General features: G+C 38.1%; 1 long non-coding RNA gene across 1 annotated transcript; it reads right to left on the bottom strand.

Moving 5' to 3' along the window:
• Positions 1 to 436: 436 nt before the first annotated feature.
• LOC127977031 (uncharacterized) lies at positions 437 to 4,781 on the bottom strand. The gene is made up of 4 exons (XR_008158076.1): positions 3,679 to 4,781; positions 965 to 1,012; positions 806 to 866; positions 437 to 722 (listed from the first exon to the last, which is right to left on the bottom strand). It is a non-coding gene; the product is annotated as an uncharacterized LOC127977031 (long non-coding RNA).
• Positions 4,782 to 13,795: the final 9,014 nt, after the last annotated feature.

Here is a 13,795-nt window from a genome sequence, read left to right as displayed (position 1 = left end):
TCTACTGCCCTACAAAGCAAAAAGGCAGTAACTGCATTTTTGATCAAAAATCAGTTATTGTCATTTTCATGACATTCAACGCATCCTTTGTTATTTGACAAAACATCTTATCTGAAATGTGTGTAGTTTTGGAGAAAAAAATGGTAGTTAGTTAGCTACTTAGGCTGGATGAGAGGATAACTTTTAAGTCATTTTTCTAAGTTCTGCACTCTGCGTAGTTATTGCCTTTTTGCTTTGTAGGGCAGTGTACTCCTCCATCTTTTCCACAGCATAGAAGTAAAAGTCATTGTCAAAGTAGCCTTTTAAAGGCCAACACAATGTTTTTGTCCTCCTCTGGGAAGAATTGAACTTCTTTGAAGACTGGACTCAGAACTTGACTGACAACATCAGAATGTTCCCTGGTCTGTATGCGTGTCCACAAACTCAAATGCACAAATTACGGGTTTCAACACTTTATTGAAACAGAGACAGAGGCGAAAATTCCACATTAGTGTCAATTTATTTTTAACCAACATTTTTAAACCTTTTTTACTCTAAGAATATTTATTTGTAAGTAACAGCTTGTAACATATTCAAAAATATTTCAGCTGTACTGTAAACTAAATTATACCAGATTTAATTTTAATACTTATTCTAAATTTTGTCCAAAAATGATGAGATCCATAGAGAGAAGTACTCCAATTGAGGATTTAGCCTTTAGCTTGTCTGTAGTGAAGGGTTAGCTGTTTGAGACAAAAACACACTAAGACAAATGCAATAAATCACTCTGTGGTGATCTTTCTCCTTACTACAGAAGTTAACCCACATGTGCGCTGACATTAAGTACCTTCCCGGTCATGTAGGATTGCAATAGTAGAGGCTTCTACCTAATAAAAGATCAAAATAATGCTAAAATACAAACTAGAGAATGCTTGATTTGGTATGAATTAATGATTTAGTGTTAAGGTTTTACAGCAGTGCTTACCTGAATGGTGCCAACAGAAAATGGTCCATCTTCTGATTGGTTCATTTCCTGTGTAATAAACATAATGTTAGACATCACTTACAGTATTTGATATAATGTTAGCAAATTTAGATTGTGAGCCACCTGGTCTGCACCAGTGGCTCCAAAGCACTTCTAACATATTGCTAATAATTTCAGCAAACTTTTAATCATCTACCACTACTTTACACGTAATAAATAAACAGCATCGCTAGCACCAAATGTTTTTGTTTTTTTTGACAAAAACAGAGTGAAAAACAGAGTTTAAAAGTGCGGTCACATTTACCATTGATTTGCGTAATTTTGCGTGCTTAATTCATTCATTTGTAAAGGTCTCTTTTTTTACTCTTGGGAATTTCTTGTGAAAGTGTGTCGATTTGAAATCAAATTTTAACGCGTTTTCGCCACGCTAACCAAAAGAAATCTGCTTGGTTTACAGTAAAGTTACATTACGTGACTAAAGTACTTGAGTTACAAACAGTAAATAATTTCAACAGTTCTAAAATCAATGTTGAATTTGAAATCTAAATTTACCATCTAAAGATCAAATTGAATGCAGCGTTTTAACCCTCTGCACACCACCGCGTTCACTTTCAGTTTTTCCTGATTCACAGAGAAAACTTAATTACTCAGATACAGATAAGACTAAAATCAATCAAATCTAAAAAGGGACTACTTTTATGTGTGTACACTGACAATAACAACAAAACATTGTGCTTTTGTAAAATAAACAAAACAAACAAAGTGCACTTTCTGCCATCTTGGTCTCCTTGAGCAACTTTCTACAAATCACAAACTCAATGAATAATTGACACAGAGACATGAGAAATATGTCTATAGAAAGCTTGTGTCTACATTTAAAGTAACAAATTCAAATTGAAAAAGAATATTTTCTGATTATGTAATCCAAATGAAACTAAAGCGAGGTACAGCCTTTCCCGTATCTGAGCTCATTATATCCAGTCGCCTGCGCACAAACACCCTTATCTAGATATAGAAAATAGTTAAAAGAATTTAAATTTGTCTAATTTTCATAATTTTTGAAAGAAGTTTCAAAGGAAAGGAATTTAGAAGGAATTTACTTCAGAAGAATAGCATGATCTGACAATGATGAGACTCATTTATGTAATTTATTCTTACCTACATTAGTTAATGTGTTATTTTTACATAAACCTGTATGGATTTTACTAGTTGGGCTTTTCCTGAAGTCTTGCAAAACTGAAATGTATTATTTAAATTTTTTAAAGCTTTTTTGTTATTCAGATATGTTGTTATTCAGATTATTTCTATTTGTTAACCAAAGGTGGTTACATCTTTTTATAAATATGTTTCAGTATTACAGTTGTTTTAAAACTAAAAGGCTAAACTATTTGAGTCAAATTTAGAGTAAAAAGGATTTTAATTTCTATTAAGGTTTATAGGGATTTTAAGATGTAGCCTAACCAGCGATTTGAATAATTGAGTTACTTATTCAGTAACTAAGTTTCTTTTCAGACAGAGTAATAAGTAAAGTCATTTAAAAGCAATATTGATTATGTAATTAGTTATAGTAATTAATTACTTTTTGAAAGCAACTTGACCCAACACTGACATTATAGGACTGACAGACTGCAACGGTTTCAGTTAAAAAAATCTCAGTTTGTGTTCCATCTACTGAAGAAACAAAGTCACCTACATCTTGGATGCCCTGGGGGTAAGCAGACAGACATCAAATTTTCATTTTTGGGTGAACTATCCCTTTAACATCTTGTTAAGTGAAAAGCTGTGTGTTTGTAAGAAACTGTGCTTAACATTGATTTCTGCAGTAAAAAGGTTGTCTCGTCTGAATCCGGAGAGAAATACGCACAGATCAAGCACTGCAAACAAAAACAGTCCAGCGGTGCCTTTCCCAAAATGGGAAATGGAATTGCAACCAACAAAGTTGTTAATGTAGTTAGCAACTATGCTTTTGGGAAATGCACCCCTGAACAGTTCAGAACAAATATGTCAGTGAATTTTGATGTGAGAGAACAACAGAGAATTTACTTTTTCACTAGGTTACCGATTATGGACTCATATTTAGGCCAGAAATGAAAGTAAAATAAATAAATAAATATGATTAGTTTTTACCAAACATGCAGCTTTTTGCTTCACAAGATGTTAAGTGATGAACTGGAGTGGTTTGGATTATTTGTGGATTATTGTGATGTTTTTATTAGTTGTTTTGACTCTCATTCTGACGGCACCCATTCATTGCAGAGGATCCATTGGTGAGCAAGTGATGTAATGGTAAATATCTCCAAATGAAGAAACAAACTTATCTGCTTTTCAAATGGCCTGAGGGTGAAAACATTTTCATAAACTTAAAGGGTGATCTATTTATTCCTTTCTAAACTTTCTAAACTGTCACTCTGATACATGAAGCATCTGTACAATGTTTTCTGGGTGTTTTACACCATAAATAGGTAATAGATCATCTACACAGATAAAGATCCCTCTGTATGAGCTTTCTGCCCTCTCAGCCTCTGTTGGCTTCGCAGCATCAGTCAGAGGTCAGCGGGCATTTTATTGAGTTGCATCTGCAGGAGCAGGGTCCATTTAGCAGATTGGCTGTCAGTGATGATCTTTACAATGCGGCTGCACGCAGAGAGGGTCTTGGCAGGACACTATCATGCTGCTGTTTGCTGTGGAGTGGATGCATGTGTAAATTCTCTCACCCATTTATCATGTCATAAGCCTGTTTCATCGCCATATGGTTCTGCTGTCTGAAAAAGAGGGTTATTTGTATGAGTATACATTTGACAAGCTCAGGTTGCGTGATCTCTCACGCTGTTGAGTTTTTAATGGATTTGTCCCATAAATCACAAGATATTTTGGGGATTTATGTTTTTTATTTATTATTATTATGCAAACTTTCTAACACACATTGTACACATTATGAAATGCATGGTTTAAAAAATAAATAAATGGCTTTCTGTCATGAACTATACCAATCTAACATTTAATGTGATCTCGAATTGATTAATTAGTTGTTAAGTTATTACTCCATCTGTGCACAGTGTCAACAACATTGTTCGAATGCCAAACGTGTGACAAAGTTACATGATTTTGTAAAACAATTCCTTGTACCATGGTTGTCCACTCCCCTGATTAAACATGGTGAATACATGTGAAGACCACCAGCTCACCCAAACTTTGAAATAGTGCATAATAAAGTGCCCATAAATATTGAGTCTTGAGTTTCATTGTTGGAGTATGTTCTACAATACTGTAGACCCTTTTAAGGGGCAACGTCACAATTATGTCACAGTAATAGCTAGAGGGTAAACAAAGGGAAAAGTAGAGCAAGAATATTACTTGCCAAAGAGGAGGGAATCTCCAGATTATCATAAGCTGCTCAGTCTCTCCATGTTGATAACAACTTTCTCAAAAGTATTTGTAACGCTACAAAACTTCATATTCAGGGGAAGAAGGAGACGGGAACCGGCGGACAATCAAAATGAGAGCTTTAATAATAAAATAAACACAAACAGCGTGGCAGCCCCTCACGGACGACTGCCCAAACTGCACAAACAAAATCCAAACACAAAATAAATCCAGGCCTGGTCCTCTCTCGTCCTTCACTGTCGTCGCTCCTGTTTTATATCCTTCCATCTCTTCCGCGGGACTCGAGACCGGTGGGTCGAGCAGGTGTCGCTCATTTCCAAATCACTCCACCGGCCTCGGCCTGTTCCCACGGCTCTTGGCCCCGCCCCACTCGTCACAGTATTGACAAAATGTGATTTAATTTCATATGGAAAAATGACATACATTATATCAAGAGAACTGTTGTTTTGAATACTTAAGAAAATGGTGGTCTCAATATGTTAGATATCTGCACATTAAATAATACTCTTAAAATGTATTAGGCTAAACACTTTCTAAAAAATCCAACCTCATTCTGGAACATTATTCCATAATATATTTTCTCCAAGTTTGGTGGATTTTTTTTTATTTTTTATTTTTTTCTTTGCAATTATAATGTTGAAAAATACCAAATAATTTATCTAAATTCCATAAGCAGGTCCTTCTTGCCTGGTATCTTCTATACAAACTTAACTTTTCTCTTCATAAATACTTTATATGGAATAACAGCTTTTTGGTTGATGGTCTGCTGCACACAGTTATGCATGCACACTCATTGAGCTGGATCAGTCACTATTAGAGCTGCTCTGATTGGACGAGCACTAGTTCGCTAGTGACACAGAAAAGGCTGATCAAATGTCAGAGAAATGTCAGGTCCCTTAGACAAAAAAATTAACGCCCAGGCGAATAGGTCATCGTGAGTTCACTGTATGAGATGGCAAAGAGGGCAGAGCTTGGCGTCTCCAAACTGATCTGTGATGACAAGGCAAATGCCAAGCTTTTAACAGTTTGCTCACAATCTGAGCCAGTTGAAAAAGGCTAAATCAATTTAATTTGTTACTATCTTGCTGACTTTTTTAGAGGATAGAACAACACAAAAACTGAAGGATTCTAAAAAACACATACTGAACATGGAGGTGAAGGTAAGCTTGTTTTTTCCACATCTGCCAGTCTCTTGGAGAAACAGATGGTTGAGTAAGAATAATGGCAGAGAGCTGTTTGACATAAAAAAAAAAAATCATATTCATATTCAATATCTTTCCTTGACTCACAAAATACCCCCATTTTTCTAATCAAAGCTGTCATATTTGAGATTCTTTTTGTGTAGATTCCACACCTGCTTACCTGGTCATTAAACCAATTTCATGAAATGAATCCTGGGATGTTGAAGGAGTTCAAATGTCTGTTTGACACTTTGTGAATGATTTTCCTTCACTATCCATAACTGTCTACACATTATGATCTGGATATTTAATAATATTTATTATTTAACTGAATTGAGCTGGATAATTACATACATTTAGCAATATTGACACTTTGATTGAACTGAATTGAATCAACACTGAACAAAATTGAGCAGAATAATTATACTATTGGCTTTTGTATAGCTGGTTTACAGCTGAAATTGAATTTGTTTAATCATTTACTAATTTTACTAATCATTAACACTGTTATTTTCCTATTTATTGTGGATGTGTATTGTATAAAGCACAATATGCATAAATGTGATTAGACGTCATAGTAAACATATTTTTTTTCTTTCCAGTCTCAACTCTAATGTCTTATGTTTTCTCAACAAATGACTGCCATTTGAAGATCTCTCTCAGTGAAAAGGTCGAGCATCATTCATATTGTACTGTCACACCACTGTCGCTTCCATTTTCTGGAGATATTTGAGAAGAACATTTTAATGTTCCGTTTGAAGGAATGTTTACCTTCCATTATGGAGTTTGTCTCAGTGTATAAACAAAAAGTTGAACAAAGTTTTCTTCTTCTTCTTCTTCTTCAAACCAAAGTGAAGAAAAGTGAATACTTATAAATAAGTGTGACCTGAATATAAGATACCAGACACTTAATTGCATGATATTTACAATCAATATATATAATATATGCCATACTATTCAATTCAATGGCTACAGTCAATTGTTTGGTAGCATTCTTCAAAATATCTTATTTTGTGCTTAACAGAAGAAAGAAACATATACAGATTTGGAACAACATTAGGGTTAGTAAAAGATGACAGAATTATCATCTCATATTTATCCAGTTATTGTTTTGAAAAGGTTATTTGGCAGATTGCTTCCATTTTAGTGTAAGTGTCCTAACACGTGACAGAATGATCCAAGAAGGTGTATAATAACTAAAGAGAGATATCTGTTAGAAGAACTGCAATTTGCAACTTGTCGTTATGATAGTTGTGTGTGGGAGAACTGTGGTGTGTCTCTGGTCCAGTAGTGACGTGTCTGACTGGTCAAAATCTGGCTCAGCACAAGTCTGACAGAATGGCTGTGAGCATATGTGTGTCAATACATTTTATGATTGAGATTCCTTTCTTGTTATGCCATAGCTTCATGAATTTAAAGAGACTATTTATAATGAAAACCACAAGCAGAATGAGTTTCTGTGCAAATTGTTCATAAAACCATTCTTGCAGACAGTAAATTGCCACATTCAACACTTTACGACAATTTGCATAGAAACATATCTATTAACAATTCATGAGCCTCCAATATATACAATTCTATATGATTCATAATCCATTATGTGCGCAATATTTGTCACATGGGTGGCTGAATTTTTAGGTTCATTAGTAGAATATCCATTTAAACCCATAAACTCTCCTGATTTAAGATTATTTAGCATATCTTTTGAATTCATACATTAGTAATACTTCATATTCTGTCATTTCTGGATCTGTTATGCTGTTGTTTGGATTAGTACCAGATTATTAGCTTGTTTTTGAAAGATTTATGCTGCTTTAAAGTTTCTTTGTGAATTTAATATAGGAAAAAACAATGACCCAAGACACTTCTTCTTATATGCTGGTTAAATAGCTTTATTTTAATGTGGCTTGCCAAACAACACAGACTCCTGAAGTCTCCTAGAGTGTCCCTTTCCACACTGCAAAATGCATTACCATGCAGTGGCTAGTTTTTAATTTCTGTGTGTGGCAAGCCAAATATAAATTGAGGCTTTCGACACTCACCGGTCTCGAGTCCCACAGAGGAGATTGGAAGGATATGTAATAGGAGCGACGACAGTGAAGGACGAGAGAGGACCAGGCCTGGATTTTAGCAGGGTTGCCAACTCTCACGCATCTGGCATAACACTCACGCTTTCACTATCAATCTCACACTGAAGTCCAAGCATTAGTGTCACGCCAGATGCGTGAGAGTTGGCGACCCTGTTTTAGTTATGTTTGGTTTTTGTTTGTGTGCGGCAGTCGTCCGTGAGGGGCTGCCGCACACAAACAAAAACCAAACACAGTTAAAATCCAGGCCTGGCCCTCTCTCGTCCTTCACTGTCGTCGCTCCTTCCAATCTCCTCTGTGGGACTCGAGACCGGTGAGTTTCACAGGTTTCGCTGATTTCCAATCACTCCACCCGCCCCACTCATCACAAGGTCATTTTTAGTAGTTACTTGAAAAAAGTAATCTGATTACATAACTAGCATTACTTACTGTTTGCAGTGCTTCACCATCATTAACTTTAAGTACACAGTCTTACCTTTGTCTTTTTTTGTTAGATCTTTTGCTTTAAATGAAAGTGACGTGACATTTAGCCAAGTATTGTGACCCATACTCAGAATTCGTGCTCTGCATTTAACCCATCCAAAGTGCACACACACAGAGCAGTGAACACACACACACCCAGAGCAGTGGGCAGCCATTTATGCTGCAGCGCCTGGGGAGCAGTTGGGGGTTCAGTGCCTTGCTCAAGGGCTCCTAAGTGGTGTTATTGGTGGCCCGGGATTCGAACCCACAACCCTAGGGTTAGGAATCAAACTCTCTAATCACTAGGCCACGACTTCCCCAAACAAATGAAGTTTGTAATATTGTGATTCCACTCATAGCTGTTTCATTTGATTAATGGCTTTTAAAGACATATTTTTAAAATTCCATTGGAAAGATACTTTTGAAATCAAGCCACTAAAAAAAGTGGACAGGAACTATTTCACTGTATAATATGCATGTCTAAATGAAGTTATTCTGGAGCTGTGAAATGTCAAGCAGCCAAAGATGCATTTTGCAAAGAAACATGAAAATAAATTTGCATGAATCATCATAGAAATTGATCACTATAAAGACATGGACATGTATTATAATGCCATGGTTGTTGTCATGTGATGACTACTAAAACATGCTAACAACACCAAGTAGTGCTGACTGACATTTAACCTGCACAGTTGGTTCTGTTTGTAAGCAGGCGGGAAAAATGATTGCACGTGTTAAAAGCTTGGATCTGTAAGTCAAGCCCTGCTGTGTTAAAACAACTGGCTTAATGTGAGAAAAATGTGTTACTCCATAGATAAAAATCTAACGGAAATTCCACCAAGGTACAAATTGCTACATGATGTGCAACGTCACAGCAAATGTTTTCTTTAGTAATTGCTTTTATATGTACTGCACACAACACTTACATCAGCGAGGGTCAGGCTATCATTCTTACAATTCAATTTAAAACATGTATTATGTCATAGCTCCTCATGAAACTGCCGGCCACCTGGTGACTAAATCTGATTTATTTACTGGCCAAAGCCAATTTTTGCTCAAATTTGACATTTGGTGAGTGTTAATTTTGGACCCTGATAGACTGCAGGAACCATAACATGTTTTGACATTACAGAAATACATTTTCCATTAGGAGAGGACAGATAGATAGATAGAGCCCAGCCATGATCACGATTCAATACAGTTCTCAATGTTAAAGTTGCTGTGAGCAATTTTTTTGAATAGCAAACATAGAATGTCACTATATCCAACAGAAATAATGGTTGGATAAAGTTGTCTTGAGAAGTCTAGACTCAAAACCTGTCACAATATGCACACTTGTGGCCATTTGAGAAAGTAAGTAAGTGTGCAAGACTGGGTCTGAAAAATTTGAAAGCTCTTAATGCAAACTAAATATATAATACTGCTTCAGAGTGGTATTAGAGGATAAGTGTGTCTTAAAATTCATCAGGATTGGGAACTTGTGACATTAGGGGCTATGGGCATGTTTTAATCATGCTTCATGTTCTCTGTTTTTTAAATGTTTTAAAAGCATTTTTATTTTGAGAACGATCTATTAACATTTCTGGCAAAACTTTATTCATAACTTTGGGAGAACCTTGTCAGAACATTAGCCGAAGATCTGAGAATGATCCTTGGAAATACATCACAACGTTGGCAAAATTGGTCAAAGTATTGGTTATAGAGCAGGCCCTAGATACCGTCTCTTAACTTTTATCAGAAAAGTGGCCAATCAGAAATACTTTTTGCCTGTCAGTCATTTTGTGCATTCAGATTGGCTGGCATGTCTTTGTAAAGCGTGGTTTTTCGAGAGAGGGTGTGTGGTTAATGTTATCAAAAAAGCAGAAGTATTTTATAGCCACCTTGAATGTTTCACTAGTTCACAGGTCTGAAAAGAGAGCTTAATTGATTATTAAACTCTCTTTTCAGACCTGTGAACTAGTTTATCTGATGTCACGACTGTTCATTCTTTACCATAACTACTGTGTGCTCACTTCAAAGTCAAAAGAGGCCAGCAAGCTAAATGATTAGCATATTAGCAAAACATTAGAGGAGGGAAATCAAACCAATTAGAAAGTCCTTGCATGAATCACACATGCTCAGAGCGCTAAGGTTTTCAAGGCTTCCGAGTCAATGACAAGCCGAATGAGTCATCAGACCCAGAGCTGAGAGGAGGCTACGCTAATGAGACAGCAGCTTTTCTTTTGATACAGCTCCAGTAGCTATCCTCATTCTACAGAGTGGGAGGTATGGAGTAAGAATTCATTATTAAACAGATCTAATGTGAGTTATTTACTGAGGTGGCTCTCCCTCAGGTGGGCGCTGTTTTTGAAGTCTTTTTACATGTGGGAGGGAAGCGAGATACTGAATGCTAATGTCAGTCATCTTGTTTCCTGGATGTGGCTTACAGTGCTTTGAAGCTTACACAATATCATTTGGGTCTGTCACAAGACTGCAGGAACAAAGCCACCATCGGGCGTCATCTCTACAGTCAGATATCTATGACAACGCTGGCCATGTTTAAAGCCTCGAAACGACATGTGAACAGCACACTGAGGCTTCAAAAAGGAAATTACAAGACATTCTCTGAAGTATGTTAGTAATTCTGAAGGAAATCTGTGCAAAACAAGAGTAGTATTAAAGTTTTAGGTGAAATGTCAATTTTAGAATTTGCATTGGGTGGGGGGGGGGGGGGGGGTATTCATAGAGGCTTTATTTTTAGCCTTTATTTATATTTATATATCAATCTCAAATAGTATGGATGCACAATGTTGAATTCTTGACAATATCTGATATGCCAATATTTTTAAAATCATTTTGATCTATAACCTATAACTAAGCAAAAGCTATTTTCTCAAATTCAAGTGCTGATCCAAAAAGTTTTTTCTAATCATCCTGCAAAAGTTAACTTAAAGAATGACCGTACAGCTGATGTGATCTTATCACATGCACTCTTTCACACATGAGTTATTGCAGTGCATAATCAACATGTCATCTAATCTGCAAGGCATATAGGTATCATATTTCAAACTGTGCGGATGCTGATGATTACTTTTTAAGCCTTTATCAGTCAATTCAGATGATGTTCCGATAATATTGTGCATCCTTATTTTAGTAGTTTAAATTTAGCAAAGAATATCAGCACACATATAACAGAATTTAAACAAAAATTTGAATGTATTTTATGAGGTTCAGGCTGAATGAACAGCAAAATTGAATACATTGTGTTAAAAATCAACGCAAACATCTCTAGGTTACGTATGTAACCCCCAAAGGGAATGAGACACTGCGTTGAACGCTTTGGGATTGCTCAGGGTAAGGGCCCAGGGTCACATTCTGAAGCATGTGAAATTGGTCCAATAGAGATGAGATGTCATGAGCGAGGTGACGTGAGGAACCAGGAAGCATTAAGGCACATCTGGCAAGCGCACATGTTAGCTTCTGCAGAAACAAGTGCCTGCAGAGATGCAGGGAATATGGCAGGGAGACGCAGCGTTTCTTTCCCTTTCCATACATAACCTAGAGACATTCCCCTTCAGAAATTAAATATTTCAGTTTGTGTGCAATGAATGTAGAATATAAGAAAGATAAGAAAGAAAAGAAAAAAAGAGACCTTTTCTATGATATTCTAATTTATTTAGAGGCACCTGCTAGCTATTCCAATGCTTTGGAGCCATCACTGAAAATGCCCGGTCTTGTCCTAGAGACATCTAGAATCATCTGGTTTGATGACCTTAGATTCCTTTGAGGTTTGTGTAAATCTAAAGATTTATTAACTTCAAGGTGACTGGAGGCCAGAGGATTCATAGGCCAGTGTGATGGTGTCAACCACCCCCCCCCCCAACTCAGGGTTTGCCTGGTAGCTGGAACCCCCAAAAAATTGAATCCACTGGGCAGCTCTGTGAAGATAAGCATCTAGTGCTCGCACTGGACAGAGCAGATTGAGTATTTCCTTGCCTGGTTCCTTGAAGGGAGGGGGACAAAACGCTTGCAGTACAATGGGACCTGGTGAGGAAGTGTGCACTTTAGGGACATACCCTGGTCTCGGGTAAAGAAATGCCCTATTCACGCCCGGGGCGAACTCCAGGCATGATACAGAGAGTGCCTGAAGGTCCCCTATCCTCTCCACCGAGGATATAGTGGGTAAGAATATAATCTTAAGTGTGAGGAGCTTGTCAGAGTAATCTTCAATGGGTTCGAAGGGAGCTTTGCACAGAGCCTTTAGAACCACTTACAGTCCCATGAGGGTACCTTGGTGCAATGTACTGGCCTTAGCTTCTGGGGGCCATGGAGGAAACCTGTAACTAAAGGGTGTTTCTCCAATGACTGACCACACTGAAGGGTATGGTAAGCAACTATGGCTGCCACATAAACCTCAAGAGTAGAGGGAGATAATCCTGTGGAGAATAGCTCCTGCAGATACTCCAGAACTTAACCAACTGGGCAGTTGACTTGGTCCTGCAGTGATTGAGTAAGTGTGTCAAATGCAAATGACAAACACTTGTGTTTCGTTCTAGTAATTGGCATGGAGAGACCATGCCAATTACTACTGCTAGCTAGTGAAGAGACTGTGCCTGCTCTGGAGAGCCCTGTGAATTGCTTTATATGAATTGTGATATACTGAGTGCTGGTAGCACAACTTTTTTGTTTGTCTTATTGAAGAGAATAAAAGGTCACCAGTAGCAGTCAATCCGAACCCCTCCTCTTACTTCCTCCGATCATTGACTTTGTTACACTGGTGCCGATACCCTGGAAAGAAGCAGGAGAGCCGCCATCATGCAAACTCCAATAAGTACGCCATTTGCGGATGTCATCTCATCCCTTGCGGTCCTCAATCAAGATCAGCATCAAGCACTACTGGACATACGGATTAATCAGGTGGCTGCTCAGCAACTGCCCGTCCGGAACCTCCTGGTCTTTGACAACCTCAAAAGGGCCATCACCCAGCGGGTTGACTGAAGCCCAGAGTAACATGAACAGCCGACCCTTCATGATGGCCCAGCAGCTCTGGGACTCATGCCGCAAGTGGCTACTGGCTGAGGGATGCAACGTCGAACACATCTATGACCATGTGGTACTGGAGCAGTTCATCACTTGACTGCAAAGAAGACAGCAGAGTGGGTCCAGTGCCACCGACCAACATCGCTGGACTCAGCCATTGAACTGGCAGAGGATCAGATGGTGGCGTGCCCTGGGGTCGAAGAATCTCCTCGAGCTCACTCCCGGACTATTTATGTGGTCCCTCCAAGCCAATTACTGGAACAAGACACAGGTGTTTGTAATTTGCATTTGACCCATTTACTCACAGCTCATCTTCCCTCTCTCTCTCTCCCGCTACAGACCCCCCTTGCCACACAGTTCAATAAACGCAGATCTATCAACGGCTGTAGAACCCTGATTCTCTCTCAATAGAGGAGGAACACATTCTATGGCCTCCATCCTCAAGAGAGTTTCTACTTCTTGTTCTTATACCAGAGCCTGCTCAGGGCCCATTAATATTAGAATAACCCTGTTGAAGCGAGGTGGACGAGAACCGAACTGAATTCTGTAACCTCTCTCTACAGTGTGCCGGACCCATAGTGAGCCATTTGGCAGAAGCTTCAGTGCTGTCCGAAAGTCTACTTAGGTAACCAGTCTCTTGAGACTGGCCTCTGGTATCACTAGTGGAGCCACTTCAGTGCCCTGAAGTGGTTGACCAG

This window comes from Carassius gibelio, chromosome B18 (genome assembly GCF_023724105.1).
Source record: "Carassius gibelio isolate Cgi1373 ecotype wild population from Czech Republic chromosome B18, carGib1.2-hapl.c, whole genome shotgun sequence".
NCBI lineage: Eukaryota > Metazoa > Chordata > Actinopteri > Cypriniformes > Cyprinidae > Carassius > Carassius gibelio.
The sequence above is the reverse complement of the archived record's forward strand: the minus strand, read 5'-3'. Positions and strand labels throughout refer to the sequence as shown.